This window comes from Hermetia illucens, chromosome 6, assembly GCF_905115235.1.
Source record: "Hermetia illucens chromosome 6, iHerIll2.2.curated.20191125, whole genome shotgun sequence".
NCBI lineage: Eukaryota > Metazoa > Arthropoda > Insecta > Diptera > Stratiomyidae > Hermetia > Hermetia illucens.
The window spans coordinates 16,429,817-16,455,500 of record NC_051854.1 but is presented as its reverse complement, the minus strand read 5'-3'; the positions used below and the strand labels follow the sequence as shown (position 1 = coordinate 16,455,500).

The 25,684-nt window shown below is 43.8% G+C and overlaps 1 protein-coding gene across 1 annotated transcript in view; it reads left to right on the top strand.

Moving 5' to 3' along the window:
• Positions 1 to 25,684, top strand: part of LOC119659243 (zinc finger protein 852-like) — a 169,508-nt gene that overhangs the window by 48,544 nt on the left and 95,280 nt on the right. The gene's annotated exons all lie outside the window — the stretch shown is intronic.

Below are 25,684 nucleotides of genomic sequence, written 5' to 3'. Positions count from 1 at the left end.
TCTTCCTACTAGGAAAATAACAAGGACCTATTCGTTTTGAGAAACAAGGACCTCCTCTCTCTGAGCTGGGAAAGTGGAAGGTTGGTATACTGTCCCTGTTTCACATCGATAGATTTGCGTTAAAACTAAAATCAAAGAACGACTCGCCTCTTTCGTTCATTTCTGGACTGCCTCGAAGCGTATATCTTGCACTGGGGTTTCAGCCTATCAACAGGTTGGCCTTCTTTTCTGCGTTCCTGGTCGTCAAATGTTTCATCCCTTCGGCTGGAGCTGATCGGTAGTGAGCCATGTAAGCCGAGGAAATATACACGTTCCCTGTTGCCGCTTGCTCCAGTTTGACCACGATTAGGTCGCTGATATTCAATTTCAGACACAGAAAGACGTGTATCCTGGTGAGGATACATGCTCTAGGTCTGTCTCTATTAGTGTCTCTTGCTAGCTGAGGCGCACTTTGGGAGCAGCAGATGTGTGTGTGGTCTGGGTGCCAGGAAAATTGCTGAAATTGGGAGGAATCTTGGCAAAAACTTTAAACGCTTATATCTTCGTTCATATTGAGAATTTCGAGAAAAGGATCTTAATTCGTGATCACTACCATCGGAGGAGGTTCTAAGCTTGAAAATAGTGTATAGACTGGGGGTCTGGGTGCCAGGAAAATTGCTGAAATTTGGAGGAATCTGTGCTACCCTCAGCATGGTATGCTTGTGTGGGGGGCTCATCAGTCTCCGTGGACCGCGGATTCTCATATCCTTCAACAGCTCGTTGGCCGTGTCGACTGGATCTAGGTCGTTGTCCGATATCGCGGAGCGATGCAATTCGGCCTTTGCGTTCTTGAATTTGCATCGCACTTTGTGATTCGTGTTTTCCAGTGCCTCCAGGCACTGGTCATTTATGCGCAGCCGATAGGGTTGGTTGTTCATCTCGGGTTCCTCCTTCCTTGATGACCAGCTAGTTGTCCATGGCGATCCTGATGTTTTGAAGACGCCACGATTGGACGGGATTGTTCTTATCTGTGCGGATATTCGGCAACCAAATGCGAGTAACCGATTTCCTGGTAATATCCTCGTATGGGGCCAGCTTTACACCCTTTCAGACGTTGTTGATTTTTGCGGCTTACGAACCGAGAAAGTTCCTGGAGAATTGGTCCTTGCATACCAGGATGTGAAAGCCGCGGACCACCTGGGAGCATCACCGTAGGGATTGCAGCCCTCATGTTTCCCCTTGCTGTCCAGGAGATATTCGATGACTACCTTCGATGCCTAGCCTCGACATTGGTCTACACCATCTGCGCTGGTTTGCACTTGCGGAATTACAATTCTCCAGCGCCTTTCGTAAGTGATTCCTGGTCACGTCGCCAGGGGGTTTTACAATGTCGGCTGGCTTTTGTTGTTTCACTGCTAATACAGGTTGCTTGTCGTCAGGCTCCCAAGGCGCTTGTTGTTATATTTGTTTACGATCGTCTAGTATTTAGCGTATTTTTATCCCGTTTGTCGATGGTACCGACCTCCTTATTCACGCAATCTTCCTCAGAACATAGATCGCACTCTTGTACTGGTTCTTGAGCAAACTTGTGCTTCTTCGCTGACTTTCGGTAGCTGACATTCTTGTCGGCCTTTGTTCCTTCAGGAACCTGCGATTGTCGCTGCCACTCGCTACGTCCAATTCAACGACAGTAGTTTCCAGGTCCCTGTTGTTGGTTCCATCACAGCGGGGCTACGGCTGCTGTCTCTTGGCAGGATTCCATTAGCTCATTCTTCGATGATGCGTCTCTGGGAAGTGAAAATCTATGGGAGCAGAGTCCATGATTTAAGTTACACTAAGGGGATACATGTGGGCGAGCAATAGGAAGTAGAAGGGTTTCAACGAGCTTTATCCTTATTCTGTCAAGCATGGATCGGTTTTGACTGAACTGATTCAAGGGTTCATTTACTTAGCGGTTATACTGAGACGTGTCCCTTTTCAAAGCGATGGATGCCTTTGTCAAACCACTCCTCTACCAACTCTCATTAAGCTCTAAATTGTCGGATGTTGCAAGCCAATTTCCTGAATTTCTTCCTTCCAAGCTCTGTAATTGCTTTTGTCTAATCATATTTCAGTCGAAGGTTTACTTCCTTAAATCCTTTCCGTAGTTCCAATTAAACTCGAAATTCCATTCTGTTATTCTCTTCACATCCTCCACGGGGGCAATATTCAAAAAGTTTCCCTAAAAGAAGAACTGAAAAATGTCAACTGCACTTTTGTTTCTATGAAATATCACTATCGCCGGTTTGATATGACTCCAGACTACATATTGATGCAAGTTCCAGAATGGGTTCAGGACAAACTGCTCCTAAAAACTTAACAAACTCAAATAGACATTGGAACTTGTATGTGTATAAATCTTATAACTTATGGCGTCAGAGTCGATAGCAACTAAGTGCAGTCATTTCTTCCATTGTTACCCGAACGAAACGACTCACTGTATAGGAGGTATGTGTAGTGCTATGTAAATCCTTACGTAGTCTCACCACAAAAGATGAGAACAAAAGATTGTAGAGTGAAATAATGAAGCACACACATAAGTTGGATCAGTGGTACTTAAGTGGGGTACCATGAAGTTTAACAGGATAGAGTTCGTTGAGATGGTCCTTCAGACTTTTGCTGCTTTATTTAAACTTTTTCTAGTTTTCACAGCGAGCAGAAATCCTTTTTTAGAAAGAGATTACATTGGAAAGTATCTCTGATGTATGATAAAAAGATAGTGCAGAAATTATCACTGAAGATTTGAGACGACGGGGGAAGATGGCTTATCTTTTGAGAGCTCGACGGCAGTTAGTGGGCTCATAATTAACACTTGAGGACCAATTCAGTGATGACAGTTTTATATGAATCTCAAGGACTTGGTAGTTCCTAGGAATAATTGAAATTTTATTATGAACTTAATCAAGAAACTATTGGAGCTGAAATTGTATCTCATCCCCGCAATCGTCGACAGTCATAACATATCCTCTGGCTATCTTTCTCACCAGAACCCAAGCTCGGCGAAAACGTTTTGGAAATCCTGATCTACACAGATTGTACTCTGCAGTTTCTCCACTATTCCTTCTCTGCAAACACGAAAATTTCTACTTTTCCTCTTGCTTATTTTCAGATACACAATCCTAAACGACACTGTTTCCGTTTTCAATGTAAGAAACTTATTAGCTAGATGCCATCATACTTGTAGCTTTGTTGCTACGTTTCTATACTTTTTTTCTATTTTTTTTTTTCTGCAACTAAAGCAGAAAAAAGTGTACTGTCGAGAAAAATAGAAAGGAATTTCCAGAGAAATGGTAGAACTAGCCAGTATCCGGGGGTTGGGTCAATGGCGGTGTTGTTTGTCCAACGACAATGATGAGAACGACATTTTGCTTTTTGTTCGAGGTGATGGTGGTTAAAATCTTGGCACTTGGTATTTTTTTCGTATTTTATATCCTTATTTTGATTTGATATCTTATTGGATATCCGGTTTCCTGGCTGAGCTTGGTAAATTCCTTTTGGTATCTGGCTACTTTGTAGATAGAAAGGACTGGGAGGAACTATAACTTATATTGCATAAGTTTTTAATGGAATCACGAAGAGTTGTCTCCTTGTTGGTTTGAATCCTATACCAATGTAGAATAGAAACTGGAAGAACTAGAAACTACGGAGAAAGTGGTTTATGCAACTTAGTAGTTCCTTCGCATAAGATTCTTTTCTATGCAATGAGTTTAAGTTGCGTTTTAAATTATTAGGACTGTGGTTTCTTGCATATTTCATCTCGCACTTTGAATATCTATCCTGAAAGGTCAACCTTTCCTTGTCCTCCTTTGGTCTCGTTGGCAGGGTTGGTTGTTATGAAATAAGTCTCTATTTGTTAAGGCCGAATATTTGGGTACGGTAGAATCAAGTGACCACCAATACTTTAGAAGGTCCTTGTGCCTAGTTGCAGTGGTCGTCAAGGAGAAGCGGCTGTCAAAGGTGCTTAAAGTTGTGAATGCAGAATTGGTTGGTATTGATTTAGGTAGATGGATGGATGAATGAATGCATGCATGACCCATTCTGTACCCTATTGACTTTTGTTCTCTTAAGCCAATAGTACTGGTCTGTTCGCTAATTTCAGAACATATTCGGCAAGGTGCACCTAATGAAGCCCTTTTTCAAGGTTGCTTATTCCTTCCAAGTATATAAGACAGTCTAGTATCTTTCTGATTGCGAATTCTGTATTTTTTCCTCTGTGTATAAATAGCTATCGTGTGCCGATGCTTTCTGGCTGCGTTAATTTCATCCTGTACTAGAAACTTGCGGTGCCTATAGCTCATCGTTGACTTATTCTTCTCCTAATCCTTTCTGGCTTCCACAGCAGACGAATTTGCGAATTCCAAGTGTGTCAATATCTTTATGCCCCCCTAATCTGCTTTCTCGCATGGGTCTCCCGCCAGGAATTTCAATTCTTCCTAACTAATGAAATTTCGATTTCTGAATTTGCAGAGCTCGTTAATTGCCTTACTAAACCCATATGTGCCTGCATGCCATTTGCTTGGTCTGTATGGGATAAGCTTCTCGTCTCCTTTTATTGTAAGGCAGTTGTAGGAAAAGGGTTCATGTGCCCTTTTTGGCACCACAATTTGATGCATACACTATAGCGTGTGTGGCTTTAATCTTTCTGTCTTACTTACATCCATTCCTGTCTTCATCTTCTTCTTTTTCTTCTTTAGCCTTTATTCCGCTCAGAAAAGAGGCTCATCTTGATCGGCTGCACCATTTTTTTCTGTCAAAGGTCGCAGTCGTGGGGCCTTCAAATCACCATCCAGCGTAGCAAGCCATAGACTCTTTCCAGCTAGAGCTGGCGAATGTTAGTCTCTCCACCCCCGCCCCGAGGGACCACCAGGTATTACTTCGGAGTGGGTTTGCCTTTAGGCAGTTTTGCTTCTGGTTTGATGATGTGATTTTCCCATTCTTACTTCTTTCAACAACTCGTTCTGTATTATTTTTGCGGTTGCGAAGCAAGTTCCCCGTCGACCTCAGCTTCTCAGCAACTATATTGGGTTGGGGAAAAAGAAATGTCGTATTTGTGATCGAAATTTGACGCTTTATTTAACATACTTAGAATTATCCGATTTAAGTCAAATATGCGCCGTTTTGTCCGCAAACTTGTTGCCATTTAGAAGGCAACTTCATTATCCCCCCCTCATAAAACCCCCTCCCTATTTGCGAAAAACTCAGATAGCCAGCCTGAGCCTCTTTTGAGGCCAACTTAATAACACCAAGAGCGTTTTGCATGGACAGGAAGAGATGGTCCGGATTATACGGTGGGTGCAGTAGGATATCCCATCCGACCTCCCGTAGCTTCTGGCGGGTCATCAAAGATATGTGAGGCGAAGTGTTGTCCTGGTGAAACACAACACCATTCCTATTGACCAATTCTGGCTTCTGGTCAATCGCCTGCTTCAAACGGTCCAGTTGTTAACAAAAGAGCACCGAATTGGGGGTCTGGCCATAGTTGAGCAGCTCATAGTGGATGATTCCCTTCCAATCCCACCAAACACACAGCAAAACCTTCCTGGCCGCCAATCCGGGCTTGGCGATGGTTTGGGCCGGCTCGCCGCACTTCGACCACGATCCTTTTCGCTTGAGGTTGTCTTACGTGATCCATTTTTCATTACCAGTCACCATCCGCTTAAAAAGTGGGTCGAATTCCTTCCGTTTCAGCAGTGCATCGCAGGCGTTGATTCGGTCCAAGAGATTTTTTTGCGTCAACTCGTGTGGCACCCAAACATCCAGCTTTTTTTGAAATCCAATCTTCTGGTCCTTACCCAGTTCCTGGCCAATCGATCGAATGGTCACATGCCGGTCTACTTGGATGATTTCGACGATTTTATCGGTTTCTATTACGATTGGCTTATCAGAACGGGTTTGGGGTGTGCGATCACAACACTGTCAAAGAGACACTTTTAGCACAGATTATCGTCTTCAAATCGCCGTATTGTATGATCTGATGCGATAAGTACAATACAAGATATGTTAAGTGTCGACATTTCTTTTTGCCCAACACAATATTTTCCGGGATCAGGTTCCTGCCAAGCGCTTAATTGGGCTACCTTCTCTCTATCGCTAACCTTGGGCGGTGAAATATCACATGCTCTGGATCCTTCCATCCAGGACAATTCAGCAAATCATCTCATCCAAAGTGATGTACATACTGCCCTGTAACAACCACCGTGTTCCGTGAGAAACTGGGCAGGTAGGTGGTAGCTGGTTGTTAATTTCCCCGTGTTTTCGCTCAAGCCATTCCCTAATGGGAAGGAGCCTGTGTGTTTTGCAATCCTTCGTAAATTAGAGCTAGATATTATACGATTCGGTCGTTATAGCCTTTTCATTACCACCGTGTAGTCCCCCTATAAGGGTTAGTATAGGCATGGTCGCACAACTGTTTCCAGCAGTTTTTTTTTGCTTTTTCGACCTTCAGTTGTCTGTGTGTCTCTTTTCGATCACCGCTATCTGACTTTCCCCTAAGCCTCTAGGAAAGCATCCTTATCTGGAAACATTTGGTTTGTGAAGTTATGATTTCTTGTTTCACCAGTAGTTAGATTACCTACTGGGGATCAGTTGCCTTCTGGGCATAGTAGCATAGCAAGCTTCCGTCATCTATTGAATAATTTATGCGACTTTCTCTGGTCACACCATCCAGGAACATATCGGGTTTGAGTGCCGTGTGAATGGTATCCTCGTCCGCTCGAGAATTCTTTTTCGAACTCGATTCGTCCTTGATTTCTATGTAGATTGCGTGCTGGTTACTGTGGGTATAGTCCTCATTGACCCGCCAGGCAACTGTACTGACTAAAGCGGCGCTCACCTATGTCTAATCCGCTATAGATCACAGGCCCCTTCCTCTCAAACCGTATGAGGTCCAGACATTCACGAGTACCACGTTCAACTTTGCGAATGGCTGGACCTTCGTAGTCGAGTTGCGTCATTTAAAAACCCACGTGTTAAAATACCCTATGACAATTTTCAGCCAACGGCCTTTCGCGTCCAGAAGCAACTTACTCAACAATTACTCATACTCGCCAAGTGTAGCGCTACGTGGAGCATAGCAGCTATATACGTATGTTCTTTTTGCTTTTGTTCTGATGAATCGATCTTCCGGATGTTCCATTAGTTTCTGGAAGTCTTGTTCTCCGCAAGCCAATAAAACTGTTTGGCTCTGACACTACCGTGATTTCGATATGGTTTACAAAATAGAGCCATATCAATATTTTTCTCGAGGATGGTTCGCGAGAATCGATCGCGGTTACGTCCTTTGATTTCTTGAGCTCCGTCTAATGCGGCTAATATTATCCTTTTTGAGAATGTCAGCAGATCACTTTTTGTCATATTTGGAGATGCGTAGATTTTCTCCAGGCTTTCACATCCTCCTTGTGAGATCTACCCCCTTATTTCCGTGAGTTTCTCCGGCAGTTTCAGCCGTCCTCCTCACCTGCTCCACTTTTTTAACCGTTCGCGGTGCTTCTTCTCCGGTCTCTCTTTTCTCTCGTGTTTTCGTTGGGGTTTACTTGGTTTACTTGTGTTGTACTCTTCCTTCATCCCGGGCATTACCATACGCCAACCTGATGCCTTTTATCATAGTGCTTATATTGTGAATATTCCGGCGTCCTTTATTCCATGATATTTTTACCTAGTACGATAAAAAAGGTCCCGATAGGCCGCTGCATCTTACATGCCTCTACTGGTTTGATGTGAAAGTTTCTTCCTTTGGATATCCTCCCGCTATATACTCCTCACTGCGAGTAGCATTTTCAATCTCGGAGGCTTGTGCCCATATGGGATTAAAATTTTCCCGTTCGCTTGTAACATCAGATACCACAGTCAAAGTTCCCACTATTGAAGCATTGTAGGCGTTTAATATCGACGACCGGGGGCCCACTTTCCCATTTAAAAAAAAACCGCCAGTACTGGCTTTCCGAAACTCTGCACCGTAAATTTATTTCTTCTCTGCTCCTCCATGTTTGGTTTTATTTCTGGGAATCTTTCCGATAGCCAATTTTTATCTACGGGCGTTTTGCCTCTACCTACCCGGCCTGCTCGTAAGCACGCCCATATGCGTGTGTGCATGTGCAAGCCCATAACACATCCGCTGAGCATTCCCTTATCTGCGCGGGGGGAGATTTGGCAACTCGACGCAGGGATGTCATCACCATATCCTTGGGGGTAATATCCTGACCTGTTCAACAAGACAAGTCGTAGGATTCGTCCTTGCGGACATCTCCTGGGTATAGAGGCATACATGGTTTCAGCACATGCATAGGTGTGTTTGAACTAACCTACCTTCCGGTAACGGTCGTATTAGTATACTTATAGTGTTTCCGGTTCGCTCCTTGGTAGAGTATAGGGCATCCACCAAGTTAGATTGTGCTTCAGTTTCAATATCATCACACTTAACACTGTGTGAGTAATGACCAGCGAAACAAACACGATGACTGAACCCAGAGTATGGAGCTTGGGAGGCTGACGCTAAATCACCTCAACCATTGCGCTGTATTTTTAACATCGTATTTCCTGTTGGCCGATACCATAGATTCGAAGGAGATGCTATCTAAAGTACTACAAGTATGTTCAAAGTAGGACTACAATACATATAGTTCTATTATTGATAAAGGTCTGCCTCGTCTTCTTTTTCTACCATAGATATTGCCCTTATATACTTTTCGGGCTGGATCATCCTCATCCATACGGATCAAGTGATCCACCCACCGTAACCTATTGAGCCGGATTTTATCCATAACTTGACGGTCATGGTATCGCTCATAGATTTCGTCGTTATATAGGCTACGGAATCGTCCATCTTCATATAGGGGGCCACAAATTCTTCGGAGGATTCTTCTCTTGAACGCGGCCAAGAGTTCACAGGTTTTTTTTGCCAAGAACCCAAGTCTCCGTAGAATAAATGAGGAGTGGCAAGATCATAGTACTGTACAGTAAGAGCTTTGACCCTATGGTGAGACGTTTCGAGCGGAGCAGTTTTTGTAAGCTGAAATAGGCTCTGTTGGCAGAAAACAACCGTGCACGGATTCCATCAACGTAGATGTTATCGGTTGTGATTTTTGACCCTAGATAGGAGAAATTTTCAACGGTCTCAAAGTTGTATTTTCCTATCTTTATTCTTCCCGTTTGACCAGTACGACTTGATGTTGTTGGTTGGTTGGTTTTCGGTACTGACGTTGCCACCATATATTTTGTCTTGCCTTCATTTATGTGCAGCTCAAGATCTCGCGCCACCTGCTCGATCTGGATGAAGGCAGTTTGTACGTCTCGGGTGGTTCTTCCCATGATGTCGATATCATCTGCATAGGCCAGTAGTTGGGTGGACTTAAAGAGGATCGTACCTCTGGCATTTACCTGAGCATCACGGATCACTTTCTTGAGGGCCAGGTTAAAGAGGACGCATGATAGGGCATCCCCTTGTCTTCGGCCGTTGTTGTTGTTGAATGGTCTCGAGAGTGATGCTGCTGCTTTTATCTGGCTTCGCAACATTGGTCATGGTCAGCCTAGTCAGTCTTATAAGTTTCGTCGGGATACCGATTTCTCTTATGGCCGTGTACAGTTTTACCCTGGCTATGCTATCATAGGCGGCTTTAAAGTCGATGAATAGATGATCCAACTGTTGTCCATATTCCAACAGTTCTTCCATCGCTTGTCGCAGCGAGAAAATCTGATCTGTTGCTGATTTGCCTGGAGTGAAGCCTCTTTGGTATGGGCCAATGATGTTCTGGGCGTATGGGGCTACCCGGCCTACCAAGATAAATGAGAATATCTTATGGATGATATTCAGCAACGTGATACCTCTATAATTGCTGCACTGCGTGATATCCCCCTTTTTATGTGTGAGACAGATAATGCCTCGTTGCCAGTCGTTAGGTATTGATTCACTGTCCCACACCGTGAGCATATCAGTTGATGACCCGCTTGGTGTAACTGGTCGCCTCCATATTTAACCAATTTGGTTGTAATTCCATCGGCTCGTGTCTTCGCCGATGTTCTGGTTGTTCACTAGTTCATCAAACTCAACCCATCGCTCCAATATGTCCATTCTGTCGGAAATCAGATTTCCCTCTTTGTCTCGGCAGGATGATCATCGAGGTGTATAAGGCTCCATCCTGATGACTTGTTGGTAAAACTTGCGCGCCTGGTGCGGTTGCTCCCTGTACTTTTCGAGTTCACAGACTTGTTGGTTCTCCCAAGCTTTCTTTTTCCGTCTGTGAAGTCGCTTCTCCGCTCAACGGAGTTCGTGATAAATCACCGCGTGTGCCCGCGTTCTTTGAAAATTCAACATTGCTGGGTATGCGGCATTGTTGCGTTCCGTTGCTGGTTTACAGTCATCGTGAAACCAGCCGTTCCGACTTTTCTTGCGGCTGGGTCCAAGTATATTTTTGTCCGTATCAATGATAACGTTCTTCAGGTGATTGTGAAGATCATTTGTTGATGCTTCATCTCCAGGATCTCTGTTGACTGCTGTTATTGCGGCGTCCTTTTTCCTCTTATGTGTTGTGATTGTCAGAGGGGATTGTAGGTGGTGTCGTAACCCGCGCCTGGAGTACTATGCCAACGAGATAGTGATCCGAGTTTGTATGGGCCCCGATGTATGCTCTGACATTCATCAAGGCTGAGAGGTGGCGGTGTTCAATCAGCACGTGGTCAATTTGGTTGAAAGTGGTCCCGTCTGGAGAGGCCCACGTATGTTTGTGGACCGCTTTCCGCGCATACCAGGTACTTGCAACAACCATTTCGTGCGATATTGGTAACTGAATAATCCGCAGTCCGTTAACATTGGTATCCCTATGTAAGCTATGGGAGCCGACGTATCGCCTGAATACGGGCTCCGTCTCTACTTGATTGTGGAAGTCCCCAAATATGATTTTTATATCATATTTGGGACAGGCTTCGAGGATCCACTCAACTGCCTCGAAGAAGGTATCCTTCTCCGACTCTGCTGTCTCCTCTGTAGGGGCGTTAAGGTTTATGAAGCTTATATTTCTAAACTTGCCTCGCAAACGCAGACTGCATAGCTTTTCGTTTATGTTTTCAAAGCAGATAACAACAGCTTTCATTTTTTGGCTGACTAAAAAACCTACTGCGAGCACATGGTTTACTGGATGGCCACTATAACATATGGTGTAGTGACTTTTTCCAGGAAACCGGTCTCTGTCCAATGCATCTCCTGTAACGCTGTTACAGCAGCCCTATATTTGGACAGGGTATCGGCTAGCTGTTTGGCAGCTCCATCTCTGTACAGGGAGTGCATGTTCCATGAGAAAATGCGCAAATCGTTATTTCTTTGTCGTTGCCGGGTTCGTCGTTGTGTTATCTTTCCAGTCTGAGGCTCCTGTTGTGGCTTCGTAACAAGTTGTTTTCCGTATAGGGTTGTCAGCCGTACCCAACCCCAACCTGGAGGACAAGTTGGTACAATTTTTCCCGTTTTTAGGCGCGAGAGACTCGCCTTCATCCTTCTCTGTCTGCAGCTTTTTGTTAAGAAAGAATGCCCAGCGATCACCACGTGGAGGTGGAGATCGGGTTTGGTAGTAGAGTTGTTGGTGTTGGTTGAGCAGGCGTTTCCCAGATTTTATGATCGCATCGTGGGTACCTATCCACGCTACGCCCTGGGACCTATACTACCCTTTGACCACCAAGGTTAAGATTGGAATACCCAAATTAGCCATGATCGCAAGGGCCCATTGGAAAAGATTTTTTCGTCACTGGGTCCTCCCAATAATATAACGATCCCTCAGTGGACTGGTTGGGATCCCAGTACAGATAAATTCTACGACGCTTGCGCTAACGAATATCCCAGGGTAGTGTGCACCTCGGCGCAAAATAGGAATGTCTGGAAGTTCCTTATTAAGGCAAGCCTAGACCGGATACCGGTTGTTGCGCCGTTTTAACTTCTTGTTTTATGAAATACTCCTTGTACGTCAGTTTTTGCTATAAATTTTGGATTAAAATGTTTTTTCTTTTTTTTTTCAGGTGAGTGTTTATATCCCGGACTGTCCTATTAAAATTTTACTTACTTGGTATTTTGTGCGAATATTTGGTGAGTTATGAATATACATCATATTCCTCATGTGATGCAAAGTCTGTTTTCGAAATCAGTCAAGCTGCATTCTTTGAAGAGTTTCGATGTTGGATGTGTCGGTAAAGCTCCAAAGTTGTGCATATTTATGTAATGTCAATTACTACTCCTATTATGAGGTTGCTGCTGGGCAATTAGATGAACTGTGGTAACAGTCGCTAGTCAATTTGACGCCTGCGACTCAGAGAGATCAGATATGAAAGTGGATTTTCATGTGGCATTACCTTGCTAGGCGGCTCGCAATGGGCGATTGGTGGAGAACAAAGGTCTTGTGAGTAGTTCGGTGTCGATGATCATCTGTTTGATAGAAATTTCATCCTGATGAATTGAGCTGAATCGCTATAACACTCAGATGACACATTTCATGAATCTGAAGTTTGCACTAATGCAATTAGGGTGAAATAGATCCCCTCAGGATGCGCCGAATCAACGAAAATTTGCGCCCGTGCAAACATTTTACGGTAGTTATGTAGCTTCGGCTGATCATATGATCTTTCCGAAATTTCGTATTTTTACAAGGGTTCGCTCTATTGCTCTCCACAGTTCCAAGTGCTGGCGACTACCGAAGAGAATGAACGGCGCCTCGCGGTACTGGAGGAAAAGATAATGCGTGTTCATGATCACGATTGAAATGTGGACTTCCGAGATCCATATGGCGTTACATCTATTGTAGTAAAATACGCGAGAGAGGCGTCTTCGATGGTATGGTCGTGTTATTCGTGCTGAGTTGGGCTTAATATCGAAGTTGATGAGAAATGACGCAAAAGGTGACTGAAGCCGCTATGACGGGGACATAATCGACATATTAACGCTTAACCAGTTCGGTCATCTTATGGTAAGGCCTTCCATCACGCCTATTTATTAAAAACGATGTCCGATGTGGGGTGATTTTAGTTTCGAATTTTCTTTTGTGTATTTTTTCAAAAATATGTCGAAAATGTGTCGAAAATTGGGGAAGCAACATATTTTCTTCTGTCAATCTGTGTGGTTCATGTGGTTAATGGTTACCGTTTATGGGACTCTTTCCATGTGTTCAAATATTGTATATTTTCCACAACTACCTGTTATGATATCCCCCTTTTAAATTAATATGCCACTCAAAATATCAGATAAACATTAATTTGTATGCAAACACTTTCATAAATATAAATTGCATTTCTCCGGATCTCCTAAGAATTCCGAGTAGACAAGTGAACCATTCTCGTCCCAGGAAATCCTCCTGTTTTTTCATCAATTCGTACTGAGCATGCATTTATATTTGTCCTTAAAAATACATTCATAAATATTCATATAAAAAATTCCTGTGGAGCTAGCGAAGAGAAATATCGAAAAATAGATCCATACTACAAATGCAAATAAAAATTCAATTCAACAAACTGTTGGCATTGTAGTGATGCTTCCACGCGTCCTGATTTCCCTGTGTTTTTTTTTCTATGGAAAGTTTTCCGCGTTCAGCATTTTCAATGGAGGTGGAAGGTATCGACTACATGCATAAAAATCATATTTCCCGATTTTTTTTTTAGCGTGGAAGAACAATCATTGTCACAGATGTGATCAGAGATTTTTTTCTATTGATTTCCAATAATCTTTTTTTTTCTGTAAACATTAACTAGGTTTCGGAATGGGGCATATGTTCATTATGATTATTCTGAATGGTGACGTTATCAATGGCGGATTTGAATCATGGCTTATTTCTAAAGAGCGGAACGGATCGTATTGTCATTAATGGTGGGGATGACAGCTGAATACACATGGTAGAGCTAATGACCAGGTTGGATGGGTTTGTCCGGAAGAGGAGCAGCAGAAATATGGTGATAATTTCTCTGTATGCAGTTTTATTCTATTTATGGAGTTGATAGGTCGTGGTTATTTGCCTGGCATATTCCACTTTTGTGTTGAGGATAAAAAATTTCAGGATTGTTTGCTTCATTTTGAATGATTTTCCGCGGAATTCCAGTCCCGAATTCCATGATGGTATCCTAGTTCAAATTTGAGTATATATTTTTTCAATTGCGTTGTTGCGACATTAAATCCTCCTAGTTGGTTTCACGGTGCTTGAATTATTCATATTTAAAAGCGACGCGTTTCTCCTTACGACAATCGCAGCTGCTTAATCAATTCCTTAAGGTTTTCTCTTTGCCCCTTCTTTACAGGCGGGAGTCATCCTAAAAACAATCCTGCAATTTTTTTCAGCTCTTCCATCTCTGTTGCCTTATTTCCTTTTTTGGTCGCTACACTAGAGGTGATGTGAAAGCCAAATTAGAGTTACTGCCCTTACGATGCATGCTTATGCTTAAGTCTATCTGTGTGCTCAATGGTTTGAAATCTCCAAGGAATACATGGAGACTCGTCAGATCATTATCTTATTTCGTAAGATGATCATGTGGTGAGCCGTTTCAAGAGAAATATTTTTGGTAAGCTGAAATAAGCTTAACATCATATCAGCTGATCGCACTATAATTTTCTTCACGGCGCGCGCACCACATATTGGTTGAACTGATGCCAAGAAGGATGCCTTTCATAGTGAGAACAGTAGAACGCAAATATATTTTCATAAAACGCCACCAGTGAGAACCGCGATCTTCGGACCAGCCCGCGAACAAGCCACCGATAAAAAAGCGTAAAGAACGCACTGGTCTACCATTACGAATGTAGAAGAATCATGGAATCAAGTTCAAGACAAGATCTACAAAGTGGCCTATGCAACCCTCGGGGTCACCAAACCAGATATGCGGTTCAGCAACCAAGATACCTGGCTTTGGAATGACGATGTTGAAATAGGGGTCCGTGAAAAGAAACGCCCGCGAAATGAATATTGAATATTTTTTGAAATGCCGTCCGTCCTGTCGTTTTCTATGGTTCTGAGTGTTGGCCGACTATAAAAGACAATGAACGCGCCTTGCGATAATATGGACGAAGATGTTGGGTTGGACTAGTGGCGTGACACGCCCTAATCACATTCGAAATGAGGATATCCCCGATCGATATGGAGTTGCACCGATCGTGGAAAAATTGCGAGAGAAACGAGGATTCACTTGCCAAGGTTGGTTTGAATATCGAAGTGGGTGGTGAACGACTAAAAGGGATGGCCGAAACAACGGTGGTTTGATACGCTGGGTTGGTGATTTGAAGGCGTCATGACTACATTCAGTGCGCAGCGTCTGTTTCTACCATCTATTTCATGGTTGCCTGGAAAGGTAGACTGTCACACTATGTGTTCCCTGAAATATCATCCCTTATACATGTTGACTGTTCTCTTCGTTTCTTGCCTAGTAATCCAGGATGTGTAGTCATCAGCGATTCCACAACACACTGTCCTTCCGCCTTCTACCATTTACCTCAGGTTGTGAAACAAATACTCAACACTTAATTGTGAAAACTGCTCGCTGTCTTTTCACTGGACTTACTTGCTTCAAGCCATAAGTTTATTTTCTGGCAAGGTTCTCCTAGTCTAGAGCTCATTTGGTTTAATTTGAGTGCATTGAGAACTCCCTGGCTGCCGGTGATGATGGCAGCTGGTAGTTCTTTTAAAGGTCAAAGTAGAAACACACAGATCTATGGCATATATTTCCACCCAAAATATACTGATTTGCTTATTCAATGGGTTAAAATACGTTTTACTTGGATAAATGTACCTTTCCCGTGCGGGGCTACTTCACTATACCAGTTAATCATTTGCTGGTTTAAGCCTGACTTACGGCTCCAAAGGTCTCCCAGTCTGTCTTGTCGTTTTATTGTGTATCAGATTTTTTATCGAAATGAAACTTCTTTGTGGTGCTATCCCTTGGTATCAGTGATTCAGGATATCGCCTAGACAGAACGTTAATCTTCTTTCGGTTTATCATCATCAACGGCACAACAACCGGTGTCCGGTCTTGGCCTGCCTTAATAAGGAACTCCAGACATCCCAGTTTTGCGCCGAGGTCCAGCAATTCGGTTTCGGTTTATAGAGTGCCATAAGTAATTATTGGTCTTACTATTGCATAATATAATTATCATAGTGTTGTCGGCTTAAATTCTTATTTTTTCTCTGCTATCGACCTGCAAATCATCCCCTGTTTATGTGCTGTCTATATTGTGCACTAGTAAATGGTACTATGGCGGTGTTGGCTTGATTGATACCTAACCCTATCCTAGTAGTACTCACTAGTAGTTACTAGTAACTTTCTCAAGTTAGATTCTGCCACATGTATCTGTCAACTGAGGCAACAAAGCAGTTTCGGTTGATTCTCCTCTCCTGGTAAACATGGTGACATTTCATTTCGCACACGGAGATGGAAAGTCTTAGAAAGACATTCGGATTCGTTCCTCCTAAAAACTAGTCACGGTCTCTCCAGTTCCAAACACGTGGGATTACCATTTAGGTATTAGTTCGTGGGGTGCGCTTGTCTTTAAGCACTCGTGCTTCTGCTCTTTTCTGGTTTTCTTCTTTCAGGGACTTCTGCTGTATTTTTACGATTGTGGAGGAATCCGCAAGTCAGTTCTTCTTCGACCAAAGCAAGTATATTCTCCGGGCTCCCGCGGGTGCCCAGCGCTTGGTTCAGATTTTTCCTCTTCATTGCGAAACTTGGGCAGTGCAACATCACATGCTCTGGGTCCTCTGGTGTGCCATTACATCTACGACCATTCAGTGAATCATCCAATCCAAAGTGATGCATATACTGTCTGTAGCGGCCACTAGGCCCCGTCAGGAACTGGATATTGTGGTAGTTGGTTCACACTTTAATATGAATGAGCTTTTGCGTCCAGTGACTTTGCGTGACTCGTGCCATCTGCATTGCCAAAGATCATTCGACTCTGACCTTACCGCATTCCTACGTTTTGTCCGCCCGTCCATTTGTCTTGCATAGTACAGCGCACTCGTTTCTTTCGCCAGGATGTCATTTGGGATCATGCGCGCCGCCACCAATAGTGCCTGATCTGATGTGGTTCTAAAAGCGTTGCAAACCTTCAAAGCAATTAGCCGGTGAATCGTATTGACCTGCTTTCGCCTCTTTTTCTTTTTCTTCAGCCTTTGTCCCGTTCACAAGCGGGCTCGGTTCGTCGTGCTTCCGTCTCTGGGAGATTAAAAATACCTCTGACCCCACAGGCGACGCGGTGAGCAGAATGGATTGCACCACTCCGATTAGAAGTAACCTCCGATTGTGTTTCGGACCGCCAATATTTGGTAAATTTGTTTGTAAGTGTCGCTGTGGCACTGGCTGCTTTTTTACATGCATACTCTACATGTTTCTCAAAGCCCAGTTTAACATCAATGATCACTCCTAGGTATTTGATATCAGGTTTTGAGACGACCGTACATCCACCTACTTCCACTTTCAGACCGTCCTTTTTTCTACGGTTTGTTATTAAGACTACCGTTTCTCCAGCCGCCAAGGTTAGCCAGGCCGTTGCGTAGGCCTCCATATCTTCTGGGTCATCCGCAAAGCCAAAAATCGTAGCCTCTTCTGGGACCGAACCCTGTAATGCTCCCCTTGGGTCGATGTACTCTTTGGGACTCTCACCCCACCCTTAGCAGAGCCCAGCCCCTTTTGCCAGATTCGCTGCTTATTGCATCTACTGTAGGGTGGACGCACCGAAACCCATACTGGCGCTCCGAGAAGCTATTGCTGCCGTCGAGGGTGGGTACTACCCAGCAGGCTACTGTCTGTTGTAGAGGACTATGTTCATAATCTTTCCCATTGCATAAAACAGGTAGATCATGTGATATGATGCTGGAACTCTAGGCGGCTTATTGCGTTTGGAAAGCATCTCCAACTTTCGTTTTTTCCACTGAGCAGGGAATGTTCTTTCTTTTTGACACGCCACCAAGGTGTTAGCGGAAATGTCGGGGCTAGTCTTGAATTCCAGCTTCAATGCTCTGTTAGGCATGGTATAGAAATCCGGGGTCTTGTCGCCGATTCGACCACATTTTTCCTGCAGTTCCTGCGCAGTTACTATTGGTATTATGCACTCTTTGAGCTGGATCTTTATTTGCCTTCCGCTGTTTTGGTGGTGAGGGGTTGGCAGCGTCTTCATTACCGCCTTGTAAGCCCTACTCGGCATAGTCGAACAACTGTTTGAAGCGGTTGTTTTTCATTCGTCCGAATGACTTTTTTTTTAACCAGCCACGCAGCTATCTGTGTGTCCGCTCTTAACCGTTGCCTGCCGGGGAGCAGTCGTCTTTTAGGCATAGTAACATCACATTCTTCCGTCGCCAATTGGGTGATTTGAGTGACTTTTTCTCTGGCCGTCCCATCCAGGGATAGTATTAAGTATTAGACGGTTTTCCAGGCCTTTCTGTCAGGCAAATTGGTCTAGAAGATTTAGAGTGAAAAGAATCCTCTTTCATCGGTTTCGTAATGAAAACAAAGTTTGCCCGCTTTCGTGTTTTTGGTATCTGTCCCTAGGCTCTATTATCTTTTACCGCCCCCAGGAAGTAGTTTGCATGATTTCTAGGACCATTTGGTGTAGTGTTGAGAAGATGCCATTCACTTTGGCTGATTTTAATGGTTCAAAAGTTCTATCTAATATTGGGATGTTAGGTAGAATATTACTATCCGCCATCATGGTTCAGGGCGCCGGGAAATGAGTTCTGGGATGTAGGTGTATCAATTCTCCTCACCCTCGGCAAATGTCACTAATTCTCTTGTTCAGACAGACAGGATATCGCCTATTTTTGGCTTTTGCTTTGCATAGTTTGGATGCTTTTGATGTTTGTTCAACTCTTTCACAAAATTCCCTGAAGTCATTTCGCTTTGTTTTGTCAGTCACTTTGTTCTACGCCGTCAGTGTCTTTTTGTGCCTTGGCGGGTCTCCGTGCTTCTCATGTTCGCCAGGTTCTGTTGTATTAGGGTACGTCCCTAGAAGGGGTGACTGTCCTAATCAGACAGCTGACCACATATATATGTCAATGGTGACTCTGTTGAGGCCTTTCACCACTACCTCCAGCTCCAGTTTCTTCGTAATATCACCCCTCACATCTAGATGGGCCATGCTGTTGCTCGGATACGTCACATAGGGATCCTAATCTGTTTTCTTTATTGCAAAGCTCCTATTTTTCCATATCTTCAAAACAGGAATTGCGATTGTATAGCTGACGCGACCACATGTCCTTAAATCGAGGCGATTTATAGAAATATGTGTGAAGTTTTATTTGCTAGATAAGACACTTCAGATCCTATTAAAAATTAATTTTTAAAAGAATTTACTCATCTAAAGGATACTTTCCCAAGTAAATTGCGCGACAATGAAAAAGTGTTTAGCCCTGTGTCCTAGTGTTCCCATTATACTATGCAGTAAAAAGTACACAATTTCAGTTTAGTTCCAGTGGATTGTCATAAATAGATTATCGTCACATATGCAGAGAGGCATGTTTGCCTTACCATCCTGACCAACGTGTTTTCCCACATAGCTAACTGACTATTGGCTAGCACAGAATAGGGAACACAATTTTTTCTTTCTCTGTTCGTGGCATCAACCATCGCAACTCTCCAATGGACCGAAGGAATGATGTGTTCCGCATAGACACCAAGTGTTTTTGAAAGTTTCACCACATCGTAGGATGTGATGATGTGTACCGCAATTGGCAGCATATGGTTTCATCACTCCCCGGCCCCTGGGAACAAGTTTCTTTTTTAGAATGATATCTTTTGTCCTTTCGATTTTTTTTGTAATGGAATGTGGAATGTGGTTCAGGGTGATGATAAAGGGAGACTTGGTATACACTGGACTACAATTGCGTATACTACAATGGAGAGAAAGGAATATACAATATTTGGGAAAGCTAAAAAATAGAGAAGGTGCCCGAACTTTGAGACAGTTGCCGACATTGGAAGAACTGAAAGCCAAACTGATTAAACTTGTCACCAGACATTTAACTGGATAAATCGTTTTCACTACGTGTTAATGCAACTAGACGCTCCAGATGGGATGCAAGGATACATTTCCCAGTTTACCTAACTATCCTTAAATTCAGCCTCAATTTTCCTCCTTTTATTGTTGAGTGACATATTCAGAAAATGGTTAACAAAGCAAAACTTGTTAGGCTTGTTTGAACGTCCTGACAGCAAGGCAAAAACCTATCTGTCTCGTGTCACGCGCTCCACAAAATTCCTTTTTGACTCATTGGTACCGCTGCCTTCCCACCCTCTCATGTACGTCAGCCACATTGAAGCTGAATCAAACATATCATCGCTGAAGATTAATATATTTTTTTTTCGATGCGTCCATCTGGAGAATTTGTTTTTCTTGTACTTGGTGCAGGCCGTTGGGAATGTCCTTTCCGATTTGCTTGCCGGGAATGAACAAAAAACGGAATTCAGTATGGCGTGTTTTGGGATATTAGCAATGTGTCCGGTTAGCACCACGGCTGGATGCTCCGGGATCTGGTTGACCATATATTCAGGTTGAGGGGTTTAGGTTCTACTGTTCATTTCGTTTGGTTTTTCACTATAACTTCCTTCGATTGAGGGATGGGTTGGTTCGTTTGTTCTTTCTGCACATAAGAGAAGGAGAGAGAATCGTTAGAGCTCTTAGGAAATGAGATTTGATTTCTTTCTTCTGGATATTCTTTTCTGGGTGCAACTTTTTTTGGATTACTAATGTTTGGCATTGCTTCTGTTTTTCATGCTTTTGCAAGGAATCAAAAGATTAGCAGAAAGCCAGAGCACAGAGCAAAAGGCAAAAAGCAAACCGACAAATGTTCAAATGAATCCTGTTTGGTATTCGACAGAAGATGGTGAGGGGTCCTTGATTAAATTTTCTGATGTGTGCTCAAAAGAGAAGCTGCAGAGACGTCTGCTGTCTGGTTAATAATTCCATATGTGACAGGATAATATGTGAAAACAATGAGTGACAGGCAGTTCGTTTGGTTGGGACTTACTGTTTTTAGCAAAGCTCAAATAATGGAGAAAGGAATGCGAAATGTTATTAGAAATGTTGGGAGTCTATGAGATAGGTGGTGCCTTGGTAATTCTCACAGATGTGAAATGGTATATTAATGTTGTTTAAGCTTTTTGCACCAATGGATTGTAGGGATACAAGTGTGCCCTTCAAGATAAGTCTACTCCTTGCAGAAGTTTGAAAAAAGGCTCATTTTCGGGGATTGCAAAGCATTTTAGGGATTGAAAGGAGCTTGTAAGTAATCGTAATAAGTGGCTGGATTTGATTGAAAGACAAAAGAGTATTTATGGATGTTTTTGGAATTATGAAACTGTTTTCTCTAATTATAATTTTCGTGAATGTGAAATGGAGAGTGGAGAGGGTAAGACATCCAATGTAAAGGGAAAAATGGAAATTTGAGAGTGCAGATAGGTGTTCTGAGTTGGATTCTCTATGGGTTCTACACGATTAACTCACGATGGCACGGTAGTTATGTTAGGAGAGCAGGTTTTGATTCTTACGCTAAAAGAATATCCGAATGCATTTTCCCAACTTGGAGTTAATCAATTCAGTAAAAACCTCAGCTATTCATAGAGTGGAGATTCATCTCAGTTTCCTATTAAATCAGTCCAGGTCAGGGGAGGGACGGAGGGGAATTATAATTGCCCAGGAGAGGCACAATAGTGGTAACAGCGAACAGACAGGTGTTGACGAAAACTTGGAGCTTTTGAGTGATAGTGGTGATCACTTTCCATGTGTTATTCTCATATAGCAACATAAAAAGAACATTATCGCAAAACAGTTTCAACTAGATCTTTGTTGTCGAGATAGCTGCATTTCCAGATTTAGACAAAGCGGACCTAACATTATTAATCCTTCAGATGAGAGTCAGCTTGGTGCCAACGGTGGCAGAAACAGACAACACATATACAAATTGATCGATGACTTCGATACTCTACCCATTAGGGCAGATGGGGAGAGTACTATGACATATCAGATTGAGAACCTTGGTTTTGTTGATGTTTATCGTGAGTGAAACTCTATTTGCCTCTCTCTCGAAATTGAAAGCCATTTGTTCAAGATCCATGACCCGGTGAGAGAGCAAACAGATGTCATCAGCATAGTCAAAGTATATTTGGGGAAAGATACCATCATCCATTAAACTAGTCCCCATCCTCAGGTCAGAGCAGCATGAAGAACTTCAATGATAACAAAAAGAAATAATATCAGTGACGAGATGCAACTCTGGCGAACTCTGTTTTGGATCTCAAATTTCTCCGAGGTTTTACCCTGGTGCAATACGTGACATTTTGTGTTATTATGTGTCGCTCGGATAATACCTATTAGCGTCTCCGAAATGCCACTGCAGATATACTCCCTATTCACGATGCTGAAAGCTTTCTTGAAATCGATGAAGAGCAAGCGAAGCAAAGATCTTCATTGTGGTGAGTAGGATCCAGACCGCTCCCTGTGGATCAAAGTTTCGAGATGTTTTTTGATGCGTTCCTGGATTGTTTTAGCTATCATCTTTGCGACAGCAGGGGTACGTCGGTACTCCTCCAATTGTCATACTTTGAAATCTTAACGATCAGGTTTTTTTTTTTGTGTTGGCGGAGGGTAAGTGAATGAGTTTACGCACAGAGTGTTGGGCTTTCGCCATCGGACTACCAACTAAACACCTCCGCATTGTCAGAGAACTAGTCTGGAACCGTTTGTTACATTACTTCCGGTTAGCGCTCGAGCTCTCTCGCCTTGGGGAGCCCTCAAATCAGGGAACTGATTTCACAAATGGGAGGAGAGAGGAGGTAGGGAACTGTTAGTTCAGGAAATCCTTTGCCAATCGGCCTTTCCACTGGTCGAGCTCTTTCCTTGCAACGAGAAGGACTTGGCTACTGTCAGCGCTCCTTAGCATCTCCCCGACAATGTTGTCTAGAGAGAGATCTCTTGTGCTTAAATAAATTTGTTAATGAATCCCATCCCACCTGCCACAAGAAAAAAGGTGTGACAGTCGTTGTCTACAACCTCATTGCAAAACGCACAACCAGGAGATCGCGCCTTTCCATTCTTGTGCAGAGAAAAGACTGGAAACTTTCATGTCCATTTAGGAGCTAGGTAAAGAAATAGTCTCACCATGTTTCCGATTCAACCACGCACCTAAGTTACCAATGAACCACGCATCCCATCTGCCTCTTGTCTCATTTAGCCAAGAGAGTTACCATTCTTCCAGTGTACGTGGGCGTTATTCTTGAGCAACCACTTAACTTCCGCTTCTATATGGCTTTAGGCGTTTTTAGTAAGGAGGGCAACGGGATCGCGATCACCATCAGAGACGGTGCCGTACGTCACTCGCAAACATCCCCGTCTCTGTATTTGCACAAAGCGCTTACGATATACCGCCTTACCATTAGCGCCAGCCCTTCCCCTGCGACGTAGAGCAGTACAGACTGCATTGCACTTATCAGAAGACGTCGCCTGCTAGACGTATGACTTCCACTGTTTGGCATTAGCTGACTTTAGGCCGAAACTCCAAAATGCTCAGCTTTGGGTCAGACTTAAGTTCAGTGTACTTTGCCGTTGGTTTTGACTCGGTTTTCGACTCGCCAATCGATATCGGATGCAGGGTCGGGATTCTCATTTTAATCAGGATGACTACTTCGGTTTTTTTTTCTCAGTGCAAGGTTGTAACGGTGAGCAGCCACCGGTCCGCTTACCTGGTGCGTCAATATGTCAAGTCTGCTTTGCGCTTGTTCGACAATGCATTTGGCAACAAGTGCCGCAACATCATCTGCAGACCGACCAAGCGCGACTCTTCTGCCATGCCAAGTCTTAGCAAACTATTGTAGGAAATGTAATGGATTCCTGCGCTACCTCCAACGTGACCTCCATCATGCTCTGACTTTCCAGTGTCATATAGAGCAGGGAGCGATTGTGGAAAGTATTGTCTAGTGTGCCTAGAATGTCTTTGCTTTCCGTTAAGCATTATGAGGAGCACCACCCGTCGAGCTTGGCGATTGTGTGTTTCCGCTCGACGAACGGCATGCACGACTTGCATGGCTGCATCAGCTGTGGATCTTTCTGCTCTAAAGCCGAACTGCCGGGGGAAAAACTTTTCGGAAATAGGTTCTCGGTTCAGTGAGCAATTTCCCAGCAGTGTCAAGCATACAAAGTGGGTGGTATGAAGATGACAAGTCAAGGTTGCGTCTTCCTTTGCTGATCAGCACAAGTCTTACCAGCTTCCTTCCAAGAATGGAAAATGGCCTTTTTCAGGCAAGCACTGAACGCGTCGAGCAGTAGGCCTGGCCGATGTTGGAACACCAGATACCATCGACACCCGGTGCCTTAATGTGCTTCATAGAGAGAACTGCCAGTTCCAAGTCTTTTATAAAGAGAAGTGGGCAGCTCTCGGCACCCTCCGCGTTGTTGTGAGCATCCCGTAAATGATGCGCATAGAATAGTGCCCATACTGTTCCGTATGAGTCGCCATTCACCTCGTCGACCAGATTCCGCTTGTGGAATCTCCTCTTGCCTGATCTCTCGTTGTGTTACATTTCTCCCCCGGTCATTTCAGTCCTCGTTGTCAGGTTTATAACTGAATTTACGACAGTGTCAGCTGCAGCGCCACTACCCTCAGGATCTCATCCACGCGATCCCACCTGCTTCAAAAGTTTCGACAAATCTCACGGTTTTTACATTCATGACCTTCACGCACAGAAAGAGCGCCAGAGTGGCTCACATCGGCGTATTGATGGTCGCTCTCCGATAAGTCTGCCGAAACTCGTCTCCTTCCACAAGCGATGCAATGTTTGCGGAGATGCTTCCCTCGCATCCTGGGCGTTGGAACATTGGGGTGGATATGGTGTTTAAAACTACTATTTCGTTTTCTTCAAGTCGGGGTGCCTTAGCATTGAAGTCATCTCCGACCAGAAAATTGAGCTTGCGAGGAAAGCCCGGTATCGTCTCATTCGATGTTAGATACTGAAAAACGTTATCGCTAGACACCGACTTCAGACAAAGCCATTCCCTTGGCCTTGGGCAAGAACCCCAAAGTTCGCAGTGAGCTACGCTCTCAACTCATGAGCGGTTGCACTCCGGCACATATTGATTTGTATGATGCGGACCATGTTGGATACCCCCGAAGCCCGCGCATAGAACGCAACTCTCCTTTTCGTTGTAGGTATTCGCTTTATGGTCTATCTGGTCGCATCTGCGGCTGTCCTTCTGCTTTTGTTTTTCTCGCATTTTTGTTGCTCTCCATGTACGGAATACGATTCAGAATCTCTTCCAGTTCGATCAGTTTGTTTTTCCACGCCCTTGCTGATGTTTTTCTCTCGGAACTTACAACGATTTACAACTGTAGCGCATTTCTTGATGAGTCTTTCCTCCTTGGCTTTCGCAAGAAGAGTCGACTGCGCTTCTACTCAGCTTATGTTCGAAGCCGAGTTTCTATTGTGTTTCTTCGCGCTGCTTTTTACTATCTGAGTTGCCGTTCTCGTTCCGTGGATCAGCGCTCGCTCGAGGGAACGCGGTCTGCTATTACCAGCTCAATGCACTCTATTCGACCAGGGTCCCGGAGGCGCTAGCTCCTGATATACCCTATAACTACCACCATGGCAGAGCTTGGTCTACATCACCTCGTCAACGTCGTCAGAGAGTTGTCGACGGCTCCAGGGTTTCCAGTGTGTCCCGACCTCTATCGGTCGT